At 42.3% G+C, this 21,460-nt stretch overlaps 1 protein-coding gene across 1 annotated transcript in view; it reads left to right on the forward strand.

Moving 5' to 3' along the window:
* The window catches only part of LOC126203286 (DNA repair protein RAD50), a 323,733-nt gene that overhangs the window by 109,792 nt on the left and 192,481 nt on the right, over nucleotides 1-21,460 (forward strand). The gene's annotated exons all lie outside the window — the stretch shown is intronic.

Raw genomic sequence — 21,460 nt, forward strand, 5'->3', positions numbered from 1 at the left:
GTTTCAGGTACACAATTTCTGAGTTGTCTTAATAAATAAATTACTCTAGATAGTTTACTACTAATATAGTTTACATGTTGGCCCCAGGATAACTTTACGTCTAAATAAACTCCCAGGAATTTAACAGAACTAGGGTCATCAGATAGTGGCTTGTCTCTTAGAGTGAAGATTATCTGCTGAGTTTTATTTTCATTTAGCAGGAAACCATTTGCTCTGAACCAATATGCTGCATGAGTGAGTGTATTTTCAGCACAGGTTTTAAGATCATTAAGATTGTTACTGCTATGGAGAAAAGTCGTATCATCTGCATACAATACAGTGGTGGATCTAATAAACGAGGGGAGGTCATTGATCATTATCAGAAACAGGAAGGGCCCCAGTACAGATCCCTGAGGCACACCTGCTTTAACATTTTCTATGTTTGACATTTCCTTACCAACACAAACTACCTGTTTACAGTTGTTGAGATAAGCTTTTAATAGTCTGAGACTGTTTTCTTTGATGCCGTAGAATTCTAGTTTCTCTAGTAGTGGCATGTGCTCAACACAGTCGAAGGCCTTGCTTAGGTCACAGAATGAGACCTGAGCAAAGCCTTTGTTCTCAAAAACTTGGAGGATGTAACTGACTACCGTGTCGATTGCATCAATGGTCGACAGATTCTTCCTAAACCCGTATTGTGTAACATTAATTATTCCTAGATTCTCAAAGTGAGATGATAATTGTTGGTTCATGATGCATTCTATTACCTTGGAGAATGCGGGTACTATTGAAATAGGCCTGTAGCTAGATGGAGAGTCTTTATCTCCCTTTTTGTATACTGGGACGATCCTAGACAGTTTTAACTCATCAGGAAAATATCCCTCAAATAAGCACTTGTTTATGCAATGGGTTAAGGGGTAGAGAATGCGGTCACACACTTTTTTTAGCAGGTTGCATGATATGCCATATATATCTAAGCTATCAGATGATTTCAGTTGTTTTATGACCCCTTGTACATATCTAGGCGATACTTCGGAGAAGGTTACCATGCTTGTATTTAGTGACTGTCTACCCCAATTTTGGGAGAGTAACTCTGATGGACTAATGTCTGGTTTGATAATTGCGTCTCCTATTTCTTTCACTGAATTAATAAAAAACTCATTGAGTGTTTGTGGTGGGATATTAATTTTGTCTTTTTTAGTATCTCTGGCAGCACTGTTAATTACTTTCCAAGCGGTTTTGCATTTATTGGTGGAATTATGTATGCTGTTGGCATTGTAGGTTTTTTTTGGCTCGCAGGATGGCTTTTTTGTATTCATTCCTGCATTCCACATAGGCTGATTTGGCACAGTCAGATTTCATACTATTGTATATGTTGTACAGTAACAAAACTTGTTTCTTTAGATCTGTCAGCTGTTTAGTGTACCATATATTTTGTCCGTTTTGAGATCTGGATTTGTGGCTGCTGTCCATTATTTTGATTTTCTTTATGGGAATACTATGGTTAAATAGGATCAAGAATGCATTAAAAAATCTATCAAATATTATTTTGGCTGGCAGGTCATTACTTGATGTGTAATGTCCATCGACTCTACAGTGGCCAAACCAGTCTCTGTCAGCAAGGGAATTACGAAATGTGTTAATTTTATCCTCAGTTATGGGTCTGGTAGTCACAACTGTTGGGACAGGTCTGTTTGCATTACAGTGTCATGAACATTACTAAACATCAGTTTCTTTTGTGTTGTTAATCATTTTTCTTAGGTAATATAGTGTTGTATGGTGTCCACATCATTGTCATCAATCTCCTTACACAGATATGTAAATAATGGTAGAGTAATTTATTTTCTCATTTGTGGACTGTACGGTTTGAAGCGTTTAACATAAGCAGCAGGCAACACATGCAGAGTGAAACAAACTCAAATATATTTTGGTGATATATCTTCTGGCAGTACATGTAATTTCTACACTTATAAATTGAAGTTGCCTCCTCACTTTAGTATGTATGTTCGGGGTAATCTCAGGAACTAATGTCTGGGTTTTTGATCAGGTGTTATCTGATTTACAAGGAAGGTCTGTGTGTATAATTTATAAATATTAGATGGAAATTGTCTGAATTGTGATGAATTGAAATCCTGCAACCCTTTGAAAATGATGTCGTTGCCACCTATCATTGCAGCTGCCCCAACTCTCGGGAGTGGCAGTGAGGTGAAGAGAGCAGCAAAGCTACACTATGTGATCAAAAGTATCCGGACACCTACCTGAAAATGACTTATAAGTTCGTGGCACCCTCCATCGGTAATGCTGGAATTCAGTATGGTGTTGGCCCACCCTTAGCCTTGATTTCAGCTTCCACTCTTGCAGGCATATGTTCAGTCAGGTGCTGGAAGGTTTCTTGGGGGAATGGCAGCTCATTCTTCACAGAGTGCTGCTTTGAGGAGGGGTATCAATATCTGTCAGTAACACCTGGCATGAAGTTGGCATTCCAAAACATCCCAAAGGATGGATTCAGGTCAGGATTCTGTGCAGGCCAGTCCATTACAGGGATGTTATTGTGTAACCACTCCGCCACAGGCCGTGCATTATGAACAGGTGCTTAATCATGTTGAAAGATGCAGTCGCCATCCCGAATTGCTCTTCAACAGTGGGAAGCAAAAAGGTGCTTAACACATCAATGTAGGCCTGTGCTGTGATAGTGCCACACAAAACAACAAAGGGTAGAAGCCCCCTCCATGAAAAACATGACCATATCATAACAGCACCACCTCCGAATTTTACTGTTGGTACTACACGTGCTGGCAGATGACGTTCACCAGGCATTCGCCATACCCACACCCTGCCATCAGATCGCCACATTGTGTACCATGATTTGTCATTCCACACAACATTTTTCCACTGTTTAATCATCCGATGTTTATGCTCCTTACATCAAGCAAGCTGTCTTTGGCATTTACCGCCATGATGTGTGGCTTATGAGCATCCGCTCGACCATGAAATCCAAGTGTTGTCACCTGCCGCCTAACTGTCTTTGTATTTGCAGTGGATCCTGATGGAGTTTGAAATTCCTGTGTGATGGTCTGGATAGATGCCTGCCTGTAACACATTACGACCCTCTTCAACTGTCGCCGGTTCTGTCAGTCAACAGACAAGGTCGGCCTGTACGATTTTGTACTGTATGTTCCCCTTCATACCCCCCTGCGGGTCCGGGGTAAGAATAGGCCCGAGGTATTCCTGCCTGTCGTAAGAGGCGACTAAAAGGAGTCCCTCCCCCTCAAGGGGGTAGTTAACGCCTGCGTCCGGAGACGGACGGTTCCACGACCTCTATTTGCGGTCATTTTGCTTTTTCACTTCTCGTTTCTTCCTTCCTTTGGTTGGTTCCTTTCTTTGCTCTTCTCCACCTCACTGTCTTCCTTACTCTTTCCCCTGCATAGTCTCCTTGCCTTCTCATTGCCTTCTTCTCCTTGCCTTCTCATTGCCTTCTTCTCCTTGCCTTCTCATTGCCTTCTTCTCCTTGCCTTCTCATTGCCTTCTTCTCCTTGCCTTCTCTGGTCTCCGCCTCGGCGTTTGAGACACTGTCCTCTCTCTCTCTCTCTCTCTCTCTCTCTCTCTCTCTCTCCTTTTTCCTCTTCTTCCTTCCTCCCTGTGCGCGCCTGAAGGCCGACCCACGCGTTCGCACGCGTAGCCGGTGACGGGGTAACGCGTAATTCCCCGCCCTAGGTAGACATGTAAGGCACGCGCGTACCCCCTGGTAAAGGCCAGGCCCGGGGAGGGGTGATTGCCTGAGCTGATACCTTCTGACCATGCCGATTGGTCCCTCCGTCTGTTTCTCGGGAGGTGTGACCTGAGGTGTAAACATTCACCTAAGGCGGGAGTGCCCTCTGAGAGGGTCCCCACAAGGAAGGAGCGCGCCATCGGAGACGCTGGCAATCATGGGGGATTCCTCCGCAGTGGATTTCACTCCATCTCTCTCGACTTCTGCCCAAAAACGGAAACGTGACCAGCTACCAGTGACAAAAGTACTACCGCCTGCCCCACAGTTCCTCGTCATTTCTCGATCTGATGACGGAAAGGATTTTTCCTCTGTCAGCCCTTTCGTTATCCAGAAGGGCGTCGATGCCATAGCCGGATCTGTCAAATCTTGTACCAGGTTGCGTAACGGTACCTTATTACTCGAAACTGAGAGCGCCTTTCAGGCACAAAAACTGCTTCGGGCCACACTCCTGTACACATTCCCTGTCCGGGTGGAGGCTCACCGAACTTTGAATTCGTCTCGTGGTGTGGTCTATACTAGATCCCTCGACGGCTTGACTGACGAGGAGATTCAATCTTTCCTCGCTGAGCAGGGCGTGACGGCTGTCCATAGGGTCATGAAAAAGGTCAACAATGACCTTGTACTGACCCGGACACTTTTCTTGACCTTCGATAGTGTTCAGCTGCCATCGCGCATCAAAGCGGGCTACGAGGTTATTTCTGTTCGCCCCTATGTCCCGACACCTACGCGCTGCTACCAGTGTCAGCGTTTCAATTACACTCGCCAGTCTTGTTCCAATGCGGCTACATGTGTCACTTGTGGCAGGGATGCCCATGAGGGTGACTGTCCACCTCCGTCTCCTCGTTGTGTGAACTGTAAGGGTGACCATGCCGCATCCTCCCGCGACTGTCCTGTCTATAAGGAAGAACGCTGTATCCAAGAAATTCGGGTCAAAGAGAAAGTGTCCACCTCGGCTGCTCGCAAGCTATTGGCTAGTAGGAAGCCCACGCTGCTCCCAGCGGGGAAATACAGTACTGTCCTCGCCTCTCATCGGACTACCAGGGAGGTGGCAACCCAGACATGCGATCTGACCTTCAGCACCACGGTCGTCCGTTCGGCCAGTGCTAAGATCGCACGGTCGACGTCTCCTCTTCCTCCCATCACCCCACAGACACCAGCCCCTTCATCAGCTTCTGCTAAGACGAAGACCCAGAAGTCAGATGCACGGGCCTTCAAGAAGGAACCGTCCCGTGCAGACTTCCTACGTACCTCGACCTCCCAGCCTTCGACCGGTACTTCCACCAAACGACCTTCCAAGAAGGCTAATAGGAAGCACAGTTCTCCTTCTCCGCCACGGCGCATTTCTTCTCCTGCGCCACCCAGTGGTTGCCGCCCCAGGCCGTCATCCGTTTCGCCTGGCCGCACCGCTGGTAGCCGAACATCTGGCCGTTCACCGGCGGAGGAAGCTCCCCCTCCCGGCCATCTTCCCAAGATGGCCGATGAACCTATAGACCCAATGGACGCTGACTGTCCGCCTACTGATAGCGGCGGCAGTGCTCGCTCGAAGCCAGGCCCTCAGCGGCCTTCGAGGTGACCCCTTCTTTCATCTTCCCTTTTCTTTTTTTTCTTACGATGGCACTTATTCACTGGAATATTCGCAGCATTCGCTCCAACCGAGAGGACTTGAAGTTGCTGCTCCGCTTGCACCGTCCGCTCGTCGTAGCCCTCCAGGAAACGAATCTACGCCCATGCGATCAAATTGCCTTGGCACACTACACCTCTGTGCGTTTTGACCTACCCCCTGTGGTAGGTATCCCAGCTCATGGAGGGGTTATGTTGCTGGTCCAGGATGATATTTACTACAATCCCATCACGTTGCACACCGGCCTGCAGGCAGTTGCCATCCGCATTACTCTCCCCACTTTTACATTTTCCATTTGTACCGTTTACACTCCATCGTCGTCTGCCGTTACCAGGGCAGACTTGATGCAACTTATTGCTCAGCTACCTGCACCATTTTTGTTAACTGGAGACTTCAATGTCCACCATCCCCTTTGGGGCTCTCCAGCATCCTGCCCGAGGGGCTCCCTGTTAGCAGACCTTTTCAACCAGCTCAATCTTGTCTGCCTCAATACTGGCGCCCCTACTTTTCTTTCGGACACATATCACGCCTATTCCCATTTAGATCTCTCTATATGTACTCCCCAACTTGCACGCCGGTTCGAGTGGTATGCACTTTCTGATACATATTCGAGCGACCACTTCCCGTGTGTTATCCATCTCCTGCAGCATACCCCCTCTCCGTGCTCATCTAGTTGGAACATCTCCAAAGCAGACTGGGGGCTCTTCTCTTCCAGGGCGACCTTTCAGGATCAAACATTCCCAAGCTGCGATAGTCAGGTCGCACACCTCACGGAAGTCATTCTCACTGCTGCTGCATATTCCATCCCTCACCCTACTTCTTCTCCACGTCGCGTACTGGTCCCCTGGTGGACCGCAGCATGTAGAGACGCTTTACGTGCTCGTCGGCGTGCTTTACGCACCTTTAAACGCCACCCTACAGTGGCGAATTGTATCAATTATAAACGATTACGTGCACAGTGTCGTCGTATTATTAAAGAAAGCAAGAAAGCCAGCTGGGCTGCTTTCACAAGCACCTTCAACTGTTTTACTCCTTCTTCTGTTGTCTGGGGTAGCCTGCGCCGGCTATCTGGCACTAAGGTCCACTCACCAGTTTCTGGCTTGACGGTCGCGAATGACGTCCTTGTGGCCCCTGAGGCTGTCTCCAATGCCTTCGGCCGCTTTTTCGCAGAGGTTTCGAGCTCCACTCATTACCACCCTGCCTTCCTCCCCCGCAAACAGGCAGAGGAGGCTAGGCCACCTAACTTCCGCTCCTCGAATCGTGAAAGTTATAATGCCCCATTCACCATGCGGGAACTCGAAAACGCACTTGGCCGATCACGGTCCTCCGCTCCAGGGCCGGATTCTATTCGTATTCAGATGCTGAAGAACCTTTCTCCTGCGGGTAAAGGTTTTCTTCTTCGTACTTACAATCGCATCTGGATTGAGGGACATGTTCCCGCATGCTGGCGCGAGTCTATTGTTGTCCCGATTCCTAAGCCGGGGAAGGACAAGCACTTGCCTTCCAGTTATCGACCCATCTCGCTTACCAGCTGTGTCTGTAAAGTGATGGAGCGAATGGTTAACTCTCGATTGGTTTGGCTGCTCGAGTCTCGACGCCTCCTTACCAATGTACAATGTGGATTTCGTAGGCGCCGCTCTGCTGTTGACCATCTGGTTACCTTGTCGACCTTCATTATGAATAACTTCTTGCGGAAGCGCCCGACCGCGGCTGTGTTCTTTGATTTGGAGAAGGCTTACGACACCTGTTGGAGGGCGGGCATTCTCCGCACCATGCATACATGGGGCCTTCGTGGTCGCCTCCCCCTTTTTATTCGTTCCTTTTTAATGGATCGACAGTTCAGGGTACGTGTGGGTTCTGTCCTGTCAAACACCTTTCGCCAGGAGAATGGGGTGCCACAGGGCTCAGTTTTGAGCGTCGCTCTCTTCGCCATAGCGATCAATCCAATAATGGATTGCCTCCCAGCTGATGTATCAGGCTCCCTTTTCGTGGACGATTTTACCATCTATTGCAGCGCGCAGCGTACGTGTTTCCTGGAGTGCTGTCTTCAGCGTTCTCTTGACCGTCTTTACTCCTGGAGTGTCGCCAATGGCTTCCGTTTTTCTGCCGAGAAGACGGTCTGTATTAACTTCTGGCACTACAAAGAGTTTCTCCCACCGTCCTTACGACTCGGTCCCGTTGCTCTCCCATTCGTGGAGACAACAAAACTTTTAGGTCTTACATTTGACAGGAAACTTAGTTGGTCTCCACATGTGTCTTATTTGGCTGCCCGTTGTACCCGTTCTCTCAATGTCCTCCGTGTTCTCAGTGGTATGTCGTGGGGAGCGGATCGAACCGTCCTACTTCGCCTATATCGGTCGATCGTCCGCTCCAAGCTGGATTATGGGAGCTTTGTATACTCCTCTGCACGGCCATCCATCTTACGCCGCCTCAACTCCATACAACATCGGGGTTTACGACTTGCGATCGGAGCGTTTTATACTAGTCCCGTAGAGAGTCTTCATGCTGACGCTGGTGACTTGCCACTCACCTACCGGCGCGATATACTGCTTTGTCGGTATGCCTGTCGGCTACTGTCAATGCCCGACCACCCGTCTTATCGTTCCTTTTTTGTTGACTCTCTCGACAGTCAATACGGGTTGTATGTCTCCGCCCTGCTACCCCCTGGAGTTCGCTTTCGTCGCCTCCTTCAATACCTTTATTTTTCACTCCCTGCCACCTTTCGAGTGGGCGAGAGCCACACGCCACCTTGGCTCCAGGCTCAGGTTCGCGTCCACCTTGACCTCTGCTCGCTCCCGAAGGAGGTTACCCCCGGTTCAGTCTACCACTCCCATTTTGTCGAACTTCGTTCGAAGTTCATTAATATGACCTTCATTTATACAGATGGCTCTAAGACCAATGACGGGGTCGGGTGTTCTTTTATTGTCGGGGCACAAAGTTTCCAATATCGGCTCCATGGCCATTGTTCGATCTTCACAGCTGAGCTCTTTGCCCTCTACCAGGCTGTCCTTCACATCTGCCGCCACCGACATTCTGCATATGTCATCTGCTCCGATTCCCTGAGCGCTATCCAGAGCCTCGGTGATCCATACCCAGTTCACCCTTTCGTGCACCGGATCCAACGCTCTCTTCAGCAGCTGGTGGACGTCGGTTCTCCGGTTAGATTTATGTGGGTTCCTGGCCATGTCGGTATCCCTGGGAACGAAGCTGCAGATGCCGCAGCCAAGGCTGCGGTCCTCCAGCCTCGGACAGCTTCTTGTTGTGTCCCTTCGTCAGATTGTAGCAGGGTAATTTGTCGGCGCATTGTATCGCTGTGGCATGCCGATTGGGCTGCACTTCCAGACAACAAGCTTCGGGCCTTGAAAGCTCTTCCCGTGGCTTGGACGTCCTCCTCACGCCCTTCTCGGCAGGAGGAGGTAGTTTTGGCCCGGTTGCGAATTGGCCACTGCCGGTTCAGCCATCGCCATCTGCTGACGGCTGCGCCGGCGCCGTTCTGCCCATGTGGGCAATTGCTGACGGTCCGCCACATTTTAACATCGTGTCCGGATTTTAACACCCTGCGTCTCGATCTTGGCCTGCCATGTACTGTAGAAGCCATTTTAGCGGATGACCCATGAGCAGCTGCTCGCGTTCTTCGTTTTATCAATTTGACAAACCTCTCTAAGGACATTTGATGATGCTGTTTTTTAATCCTTTGCCTGTCAGTCTGTCTTTTATCATGTTTTCCCTTTTAGTTGTTTTAAACTTGTGCCTCGCGGTGCATTCTTAACGTAGTCAGGGCGCTAATGACCATTGAAGTTGTGCGCCCTAAAACCACCAAAAAAAAAAAAAAAAAAAAAAAAAAAAAAAAAAAAAAAAAAAAAAAAAGTTCCCCTTCACGTTTCCACTTCAGTATCACATTGGAAACAGTTGACCTAGGGATGTTTAGAAGTGTGAAAATCGCACGTACAGACATAAGACACAACCAATCACCTGACCACATTCGAGGTATGTGAGTTCCGCAGAGTGCCCCATTCTGCTCCTTGACGATATCTAATGACTACTGAGATCGCTGATATGGGGTACCTCGCAGTAGGTGGCAGAGCAATGCACATAATATGAAAAACGTATGTTTTTGGGGGTGTCCGAATACTTTTGATCACATAGTGGAAACTACATACTATACTGGGCCTGGCAGTCTAGCGATAATGTACGTGGAATCGAATCCCGGCCAGAGCATTTTGTTATTCCACACTTATCTTTTTATGTTTCATTCACCCCTCTGTGGTGTGGAGATTCGCCAGGGATGCAGTGTGGTTTGGATCCCATGTTACACTAGAGATCCCCTTTCCCCAGCTGATAACTGGTTATGGACTTGCAAATCACTTAAGTGACTTCAGTTGATTGCAGTCGTTTCAGAACAAATGGATAGTGAAAAAATATGTGAATGCGAAATCTGTAGTTCTCAGTTTTTTATCAAAAAAGTAGAATGTTTTCTGAAAAACTATTTCAGCATGGGCTGCAACTTGGCTTAATTTACATAAAGAAAAATTTTCAGCAGCACAGCAGATAGAGATGGCTCAGCCTTTCTCAATTCAAACATATATACGAACACGATTCTTTGTATGATAGGGTGACAAAGTCTGCCATGAAAGGTCTGTGACAAAGAATTTTGGCACCGAGTCTCAATAGCATTTGGCATTGAGACATGATCCACTCAGCCATCCACCAGTACATGATATGCTACATATTAAAATACAAATCCAATCACACACACTTTCAACCAAGATTTGCATAGAATAGTTACATCATGATGTCTTTTCCCAAGTGCCGTGAGATGTCACTCAAATGCCAATTAAATACATAATACACTGACAGAAAAAAAAATAATCATCTTAGATTACATTTGCAGATCAAGCAGTTCTAAGGTACCAGATGTCAACCCTTGCTGAAACACCCATATTACTATGTGGTGTACAAATGCAGCAATGTGTGCACAACCTCTTGTCATCCAGACTGCTGTACAAATGGTGTCCTGGGATGCATTATGCCATTCCTGCTCAACCTGTTCACACAGTTCTGTAAGAGATTTTGGTGGATGAGTCATACAGTCATACAAGTCACTTAACATGCCATTACGTGCCACACATTCTCTATTGGAGACAAGTTGGAGATTGAGCTGCCCAGGGCAGTAGCTGCACGTCTTGCAGAGCATGTCGAGTTTCGCGGTCAGTGTGTGGGCTTACATTATCCTGTTGGAATAACACATCACCTTCCTGATGTAAGAACAGAAAAAGAATGGGCTTAACAACATCCAGCATGTACTGAGCGCTGATTAGTGTCCTCCCCAGAAGTAGCAAGGATAAACCAGAGTTGTAGCAAAGCCTGGGGTGGGGCCAGTGTGTTGGGCAAACGCACTGTACAAAACAGTGCTCACCAGGTCAATGTCGTGCATACAAATAACCATCACTTATGTGCAAGCAGGATCGGCTTTCATCGCCAAAGTACACGGCATTCCATTTGATCTCTGAAGTGATCCTCTGAAAGTACCATTCGAGCCGTGCACATTGATGCTGTGGCATGAATGGAGGACGGGTTAGAGATGTGCGTGCCCATAGTCCAACTGCTAATAACCGGTTCGCAACAGTTCGTGTTGACACGTGTGGTATCACGAGCCCTCTTATCTGTACTCTGGTAGCTGTACAATCTGCCACTGCTGCCCTTAAAATAGGACAGTGCTGGTGGGCATCTGTCCCTGTGCTGCCTGGATGTCCAGAACCTTGTGTACAGATGTGAGAATGCTCCCATGACCACTGATACCAGCACTGTTGCACAACTGACGCAGCACATAAAACTTGTGTGCCAATTCTCCAAAGTACCATCCGATTACTCGGAAGACCACAATTTGACCCATTTCACTCTTGCTCAGTTGGCTGTAGTAAGCACGAGTGCATCTCTTTGGCACTGTTGCCTGCTTGCTTCACACATTTGCACCACACTGAGCCTTGTGGTTGTAAGCATTCTTTATTAAATGGTAGACGCACAAGATGCTCTGGCAGCAATGCCACTACTATCTGGTGGCAGACGATGCTGAAACCATTATCAGTACATCTTCTGTCCTCCATGTGGCATATGCTGTCACCAGATCAAAACTAACATTGTCTTTTTACGTGTACTTTTTTTTTTTTTTTTCCCTAGCAGTGTAAATAACGTTCGCACCACCTGAGAACTTTCTTGCTTGTGCTTCTTAATTCATTTAAATTATATGAAAGTAGTGATATATATTGAGATATCTAACATAATTGTATAAATTTTTTCATTACTGTATGGACTGGTCCATAAACAAAATTACTGCTATGCCAGACAAGTCATCTGACCACTGTGTGAAGCTGGGACAGGTCGCTGGTTTGTGTAGAAAATGGAAGCTTGTTCACTGATATGACAAAACTACACTAAAGTGCCAAAGAAACTGGTATAGGCATGCATATTCAAATACAGAAATATGTAAACAGGCTGAATACAGTGCTGCAGTCAGCAAGATCTATACGAGACAACAAATGTCTGGCGCAGCTATTAGATTAGTTACTGCTGCTACAATGGCAGGTTATCAAGATTTATGTGGGTTTGAATGCAGTGTTATAGTCTGTGCACGAGCGATGGGACACAGCATCTCTGAGATATCAATGAAGTGGGGATTTTCCTGTACGATCATTTCACAAGTTTACCATGAATATCAGGAATTTGGTAAAACATCAAATCTGTGACATCACTGCACCCATAAAAAGAACCTGCAAGAACAGGACCAACAACAACTGAAAAGAATTGTTCAATGTGACAGAAGTGCAACCCTTCCGCAGATTACTGCAGGGTCATTCCATGTCAAATCGTGCAGGTCACGTCACCCATCATCTCAGATTTTCATGAAACTGTGCACATTTGCTTATACTTATAACAACTAGTACAAAATCTTTTTGCTCTCAGGCTAAAACTTCTTTTCATATCAAATTTTGAATGTAGTGATATTCTGATAACTGGGGTTTGCAAGACTGTCAGTGCAAAATGGTACTTACCTACATAAATGCCCATAACTGAGGTGTTGATGAAGCTTTTGATTTGGAATTGTTTTCATAAGTTAAGAGAAGCACATACTTAACAGACATGTAATTATTTAAGCAGTAATGTTAGAAAGAACAGTACAAAAGAAATAATATGCGTCACTTCCCAATTTATGGAAAAATTACACACACATTGAAAAAGCTTATATCACATTTCTCCAGTCTGTTGGGAACTTGTAATTGGTCGTAAATAATTCCGAAGACAGTACGCATTGTAATAAAATAAAATTATTAAGGGTTTCCTATGAATGGACACACAAATAAATCTGAAATCACAATACTTTGTGTTGTGACGAAAAAAATAATATATTGTTGACTTCATTTACTTAAACTCATGGCTTGACTTTTTTTGGGTTCATCAACATCATATTTTATCTGTTACTACTTTTATGTTTTAATTTCATTTCCATAACTTTGGAGATGTGCTCCTCAATTTAGTCCTACAGGACTAGACGTGTAAATAAAAAATAAAAAATTCTGAGTAAGATCATTTATACCTGACACCCACTGCTGCAGATTTTAGCAAAAACTTTGTGTACTTCTGCATGGCAATAGTCAATGCAGAATTTCTCACTTACTTCATGTAGTTTGACAGGAAGAAATGGAATTTTTTCTACAAATGTAAGTCCCACAACTGAAGTTTGTCATTTGGATTGCATTACTTCAGATAATAATAATAATAATAATAATAATAATAATAACAGAAAGTACCTTATTTTCAACACATCACTTTCATATTTCCCCAGATGTCACAGAAGGGATGTGTCTGTATTGGAAAAGAAATTAATAACTATTCTTGACTTACGGTAATATAGAAAATCAACTTAAGCTGTTGTGGTCCAAACAATGCTTTTTAAATATGTAAAATACTTTCTGACAGCTGATACAAGATTTAGTTTTCCAAAACTCTGATATTTTAAAAAAAGAAAAAACGAAGCAGCACCCTGAGTTTTCATAGATAGTGGATGTTTATTTAACATATATTACATCATTGTTCAGAAGAGCATTCAAATCAGATTGTGTAAACTGACAACCTATAGTAAGGTTGCCAAATGAAAGTACAGAATCAAAAGTTATCAATTTAATCCAAACTTTTTCATTACACAGGTTTACTTTACTTAGGGTGTCAAATTAGCATCTTTATACAATTATTCTAGCCACACTAATGTTAATTTAAAATGTACATCTTTAGCAGTGATGATCACTGAACCTAATAATGAAACTTCTTTGAGCATCTTTGTTTTTAATCCACTGTGACAAATTACATTCTCTTGACTTCATATCTTGTTCATCAAAGTAATACATTCTGCCTAATGATGTTGATTTAGGTACACTAACAGCACATAAAATGTTTCAAAGGGCACAAATAAGAGTCTTCCCTCTCAGGCCAAAAGAATGACATTGCTTGTCCAGGTGGGTGGAGAAAAAGTACTTCAACGTTTTCTTCTTCACCACAGACATTTCAGATGAAGGCAAAGTATTACATGTCATGACATACACCTGCTACAAAAGAATTTTGTTGAGGCCGAGTACATGTCCATTGTGGGGCATTTTCATTGAATGAAAAATCAAGGAAGGCTTTTCAGAAGAAGTTGCTCTTCTAATCTCTAAAGAATCGAGAGAAAGTGGTTTGTAATGGTGAAAATTGCTGGTAGCAGGCATTATGTGAGTAGTTGGAAATCTCTTTACAATTTTATTGCATAGGAAATCTACATTGACTTTCTCTAATAAGTTAAAAAAAAATGTCAATATTAACTTTGCAGAAATCGTAAACACCAGATGCAATTGTTATTTGTGCATCATCCGCTTGTTGAAGACTAGCGCTTCTCAATATACGTTTTTTAGTTCCTCCCAAATCATCGCACACAGATTTACCATGGCTAGTAGCAATAAAAAGGAATGTCCAGCTTCAGTAGCAAAATCGTTTTTGTGCTCACACAAGTATTTAAAGCTCTTTTTATTCTTATATTGAGCAGCACATCCATCAGTGAAATAATGCATTGTCTTCACTTCTGGGTAATGCTCTGCCAGCTACTTAACCATTTCTTTCTGGGAAGCAGTTACAAATACTAAATCAAGTTCCATATCATGACTTACAAAGCAGTAGTTTACTGTTACCAATTTAGTTTCTTCATTTACCACATAAACACACATGGGTGGATTGTACAGCTGCTTCTTGTCTAGTGGTAATTCTGAATTTCATTCTGTATTACAAAACTGCAGTTTTCATCAAAGTCCATTAACAGAATTGTTTTTTGTTCTGGGGTTAGATTTTCTTTCAGTTTTTTCAAGGATTTTTGACTGACACCTTGATATAATTGAGTGTGGTTTAAGTGCCTGTAATTTTTTACTGACGAGTCTATGTATTCACCAACAGTTGCAGACTGCTTTACCAATTCTGTCCGATGATCTGTGTTTATCCACTGGCTGAGCTCAGTTTCATCATTAGCATCTTTGAACACTAATTTCTGTTTTAATGACTCTGCCAGTTTGTCATCACTGAGACAATTATGACAGTGATAAAGTGTGCAGGTGTAGTTTTCCGAGTCACATACAAGAAATTTTATAAGTTCTTTGTATGTTTCTTCAGTGTGTTTCGCATCCAAAAGCAGTTTTACATTTTGGTGGATACCACACACACACACACACACACACACACACACACACACAGAATGAGTGTCAGCAGCACACACACACAGAATGAGTGTCAGCAGCACCAGCGAACAAAATTTAGAAAGACCAATGTTAATTTTTGGATTCTCACATTTAAAACAAGAGTACAGTTCTCTTAAGTTGCGAATGATGAGTCTTTTTACTCGTGCACATTCTTCTGAAAGCTAACTTTGTCTTTTGCTCCTGTTAAGATTTGAGTATGTATATTCATGATTTTGGTAGAAATCAGTTAAAATCTTTACCACTTCATCAGCAATAGTTTTCTCCCTTTTTGATATAGGAATTGCTAAAATACCCATTTCTGTTTTCAGTTTCCTTGCTTGTCGAACCACATACTCACTAACATTGAATTCTGTCATTATCTTTTCTTTTGACCATGAGGGTGGAGCTGAAGTTAAAATTTTAATTTTTTCAAGTGCTCTTAGACTAGCCACTTTTTCTTTCATTAACAATATCATGGCATCAAAATCTTTGGCTTTCCTAACAATTTCGTCATCAAATTTTTCTTCGTACTGCAATCTAATGCCCGGCACACTTTTCTTTCCTAAATATCCTTCACTTTTTCTAGTTTCTTTTTGCCATGTGAAGCCTTGCTGTGATTTGGAATGGAGTGAAGTTATAAGGGAGAGCACCCCAAATCATGTAAAGTTTTATTTGCATCCTCAATACTTCGACTTTTTAGTACAGATTCTTGAAATGTCACCTCCGTGTCATCTGCATCACTTTCATTTCGATCACTGATGTCAGTTTTCTGTCCACAAATCTTACGACATGTTGTGCACAGCTTTTGGCCTGGTTTTAGATAGATACTTTTTAGAACAGAGGTTCCCAAACTTTTGTTTGTCACACCCCCCTTCTGCCAAAAAGAAAACTTCTGTGCCCCCCCCCCCTCCCAAAAAAATATAGAGATTTTTATTAATTATCAAGAAACTATTGAAAAATTTGTGATGGTGACGTCATGTAACATGGTGGGCTGTTAATGTATCGAGTCGCAGTTATTACGTCATCAGACTAGTCTAGTGATTATAAGCCACTCCTAAAGCAAAGAAAGTCCTTGGTAAACAAGGAAAAATAGTTGCGACCTTTGTAGATTAGTGGATGCGGGCCATTATTTTAAGTTGAGTGTAGCTTATTACTTTCACTCATTATCAAAAATAGTCACTCAGTCACGGTGTTAACGAACACCACTGATTTGTACGCCTATAGCGCTCCCCATTGTCATTGCGCATAGGTTGGCATTTATGTCACGAGGACAGTTACCGAACAGCGACAAAGGCCCAGTTCCCAGAACCAGACAAAAAATAAAAATATTAAGTTTTACGAAATAATTTTTCAGACTACACAGAACTTTAAAAAATATGAATAAAACAACTTCCTTACCTTGATTACATTCCCTTGCTGCACACCATTTCTTCACCAGTATACGATTTTAGGACTATACTCTTCGCTTGCCATATCTAGGATAAACTTTCGCTGTGTCTTCATCCAGAAGAAATACTATTATTATTTGAAATAACATACCACACGTAACATCAGAATCCATAAGGATCACACGCAGTAGTTATATTTAAATCAGATTCACTATGTTTATTTCATATTGTTTCCTCAAAATAGTTTTTTGTAATTTTACAGTATTACCTACATGTAAGGATATTTAGGAGGAAAATAAGAAGTTCTCTTATAATGTAACGTATTTATTATAAAAATATTATTTCCACACACATATGGCAAGAAACAAACAAATAAATCAATGTGAAGGATCAGCTTGCATATTTTTTACAAGATGTTGAATTGTTAGCTGAATAGTAGAAACTGCGCAACGTAAATCATTGGCAATACTGAGTTTGCTATTAAGCTTATTTTTTATCGCCACTACCGCTGAAAATGCTCTTTCGCACAAATAAGTAGATACAGTTTCAGTGCTTGTTCTGCTGTACTGGGATACACCGTGAGATATTTCACCCAAAATAAAGGCTTATCCATCTTCTCAAAGTCATACTTCGCTGCAGAATCATTTTTAATTTCTAAGACTTCCTCTTGTAGTCTGCCTGGCAACACATCCACGTCAACGTGAAATGGATCCGTCGCTAATCTATCATAAATTTTATCATCACAACTGTTACGGAAGTATCGTTCGAATTCATCAATGAGGTGCTGCAAATGGTTCGATATTTTACTCTTAGTATCAGTATCCTTAAAATCGTTTTGAAATCGCACTTCTTCGAGGATTCCAAACAATCTGGGAAAGCAGGAATAATTGCAGGCTAAAATTTTACGTTTCCATAGTTGCAACTTATCAGTAAATGCTTTGATGGCATCCTGATGAAAAATTATGTTTGACTCTCCACCTTGTAATTTCAAATTCAATGTGTTTAAAAATTCGAAAATATCTCACAGATAAGCCAATGCAATGTGAACACCTGGCTTTCTAAATTCCATATACAATTCAGTTTGTTTGTTATTTTCCAAAAACTGCATCACTTGTCTCGAAGTTCAAATAATCTTCCTAGCATATTCCCTTTTGAGAGCCAGCGTACTTCTGTATGAAATAAGTGTTTTATACTCTGCTCTCAAGTCTTCACAAAGAGCCGTAAATAACCTGGAATTTAATGCACTCTTTTTAGTATGAATCACGATTTTGATGCACAGTTTCAAGACATCATTGAGTTCCTTGGAAGTGTCTTAGGTGCCAATGCTTGACGGTGTATTACACAGTGGATAGCAGTAACACAAGGGTTTTTTCTCTGACCATCTGCACGAATCCTGAGTGACATCCAAGCCAAGCATTGATAGGGCGCCGTCTGTGCATACGCCTATCAGTTTCTGCCATGGTAACTCATTTTTACAAAAGAATTCAGAGACGGCTGCCATTATATGAATTGCTTTTGAAGTTGACTTTAACTCTGTAGAAAACAGCAACTCTTCTTTAATTGCCTCATTTTCTATATAGCGAACAAAAGCTAGCAGTTGGCAACAATTCGCAACATCGGTACTCTCGTCTAATTGTATTGCGAAAAACTGCGATTGTTTGACGGCCGTAACTAATTGATTTTGTATGTCTTCGGCCATATCATCAATCCGACGTTTCACAGTATTGTCAGAAAGCAGTATTTGTGAAAGTTTTTGTTTACTTTCTGACCCAAGAACAATACCAGCAGCTTTCAACAAACAGGATTTGACTAGTGTCTCTCTGATAATATGACTTTTCTTGGTCCTTGAAATAAGTAGCAATAACTCGTATGAGGCTTCCAGTACCGTTTTTGATGTTTGAGCAAAGGATCCAGCAGTGTCCAACTTCATTCGTTTCAAATTATCACATTTTGCAGCAAAAAAATTTCTTCAGTTTCTCTTTCAATGCACCATGCTTTGCCCACAAATGGTGTTCCACACGAGATGGTCTCATGGAATCATTGCTCAATACCTCATAGCAAATAACATATTGCGGCTGGTCAATACCATTTTTTTGTATAGAAGCAAAACCGTATTTGATATAATCATCATTATATTTACGTTTTTTCATGGCACTCATGGTGAAGTAAAAAGAAAACAAGAAGTTAACAGTATAATTTCCCACTAACACTGATTTTACTGAGGCACAACTGTGAAAGATTCAATGTGATTTCAGCAAAATCCAATACATCAGATGTGTCAACAACTGCAAGCAACCAACTGAAATAAAGGAAAGCTACTGTCGTCTGTTGGCACCTCAGATGACTGCCTGTGAGGAGTGGTGCGAAGAACGGGGAAGCCCAGCCGCAGCGTAGGTAGTCAGTGCACTGTCTGTCTGCGACCCATTGGCCGAGCAGAGCTCTTGCTGGGAGAAACGGGCTTTTCCCGGATTAGGGTGGAAACAGCCCACAGGCGCCCTAAGAATTTGCTACCTGTTCTGTGGTGCTGTTCTGAGCAGTGCAGCCTAGGGTTTTATGCGAAAATCATTTTCGTGCTCCCTATCTTTCGTTACTTATAAATGAAACGTTATAAGTTTTGAGATAACATCAATGAATTGGTTGTCAAATTTCACAGTAATTAAGTAAGGTCATGGATACACCTCATACATCGCTGGAAACTGTGCACAGTGCCAAGCAGTTATCTATGTACTCGTGCCAAAAGAAGCCATTATCACAGCAAAGAACGTACACTAATTTCAAACGAAATTATGCCGTATATCAAAAAGGCAGAAGAAAAATAACTGTTTTGTCAGATAAGCAATCCGATGAAAGAGCTTTAGTAAAAAAAAAAAGCCTCACTAATGGACTTCATTGTCTACCTAGCTGCGTTATGTTTCATTGTTAGCAGTCACTACAATGTTTCCAGAACGGCGTGAAGTACCCTGCTCAGAACGCATTCACGTCGTGCACATTTTTCTGGTGACAAAGGGCATAACCCTGGCGTCCAAATTACGAACCCGCCAGTTCATTTGAAGCGTATACAGTCTATTAAAGTCACTGTAATCGCATCACATGGGGATCTGCAGGTTGACAGAGTAATAAAACGGCATTTTTGCAGTTACGCAGTATAAGTGATTATTACACTGATGAACATAGCCTACTATGGCTAAAAGTTATAACATGATTACGTTCAGTTCATGTGTACAAATGTACGGAATAGTTAATACCTGACTTTTCTGTTTTCCAATTGTCAGAAGTAAGTTGTTTACAAATCTGATATATTAGAATTAACGCATATCGCCTTCGTAATTTTGAGAGTTTCTGTGTGTGACATTCTAAACGTTACATTCTAAACGTCTTCAAAAGCTGTATGTTCTAGGGTAGGTTATTGAGATAGGATTGTGGGAAGTGGGACGCCAAACGATTGCATTTAGCACCATAATCTATCATTAATACCCGCACATTCATTTTTATTAAAATATCGATATTAAAAAGAAATATTAGGTTTATACCGCTAACTCCACCCGCGCCCCCCTTACAACATCATCACGCCCCCCCCCCCCCCCCCCCCCTAGGGGGCCGCGCCCCCCAGTTTGGGAACCCATGTTTTAGACAAAGACAAGCAAACTGACCCCGAAGAATTTTTAACTGTTTGTTTGTGTTTTTGAAAGTAGCATTTTCTTGATCTTGTGGAAAGTTTATATTGGATCACAGCAATGTCACATCTCATTGGTCTTCATTCAGCTCTTCTAATTATATATCACTTACAACATACTTTATACAAGTGGAATGATGTGGCCACCCCACATACAGATGTGACGTGTCTCACAGAAAGACAAAGAGCAACTGAGGCCAAGTAGACTAATTGTTGCATACCAGTTATTCTCAACAATGAATTTCAGCAATTGTTACATTGTTTTCATGCCTATAAAGATTTCAAACAAGCTACTGCTGTCTAAGAACATATTTTTATCACTGTGAGCAGGTGATTGGTTGAACACACAAATAATATATATTATAGTCTTTAAAAATTGCTGAATTAGTCAAATGAAATGAAATAAATTTTCACAATTAATGTTAACATGCCTGCCTAGAATGAGTTATACTTAAATATGCTAATTTGATACCCTTTCATGTGAGACAGTGAGTGGATAAACTTACTTTTCCATCACAGCAAAAAGTATTTTGATTTCAGATGTGTGCGTCAGTTAGCAGAAGACCCGTTAACCCCTTTGCGAGGTGACTTTTTCTGTAAAGTATACCACAAGGTGGGGATCTCCAGGACCCCTATGTTTTAACCGAGATTCAAGGCTAAAATAATTTGAAATTTTTAATTTATCCTATATACAATTTATTTTAACAATCATTTAAGTATTGTTTAAATGCTTCTAGTTTATTTTATTGCACTAAACAAGGCCTGTAGCATTTTTATCACACAAAAAGCACATAATTTTGTGTGGTTCATTTAAACAGTACACATAAATTGACTGGTAAAGTACTGAATTTTACATTCTGAAAAATTATATAATCTCTGTAGCAAATAAATTTCCAAATAAAACTAAATTCCATGGTTTAAATTTTTGCATAAAAATTCCACCTGATAGGAACAAAAAGAAAGTCTGTCAAATTGACATTCATTGCTGGGAACTACAGTTCTCTTATCACTCAGAACACATTTGATTTTAACAGACACTTTAAGTATTTCATTGAAGAAACACAGATCCCCATAACAACTTACCTGAAGTTTTTCCTCTGAATGATATTCTTGATCGACTGCAGAACTGTGATCACTGGCTAATATAAAATCGTCATCTTTTTCGTTTATTTCTTGGTCTGTATTACTACCACCTACCTCTGTAGACCGACTAACAATTTCATCAAACTCTAGAAAGTTAAAAATGACACATTCGTGGCAACACATTTTGAGCTATACGGT

Source organism: Schistocerca nitens, chromosome 9 (assembly GCF_023898315.1).
Source record: "Schistocerca nitens isolate TAMUIC-IGC-003100 chromosome 9, iqSchNite1.1, whole genome shotgun sequence".
In the NCBI taxonomy this organism is placed as follows: Eukaryota; Metazoa; Arthropoda; class Insecta; order Orthoptera; family Acrididae; genus Schistocerca; species Schistocerca nitens.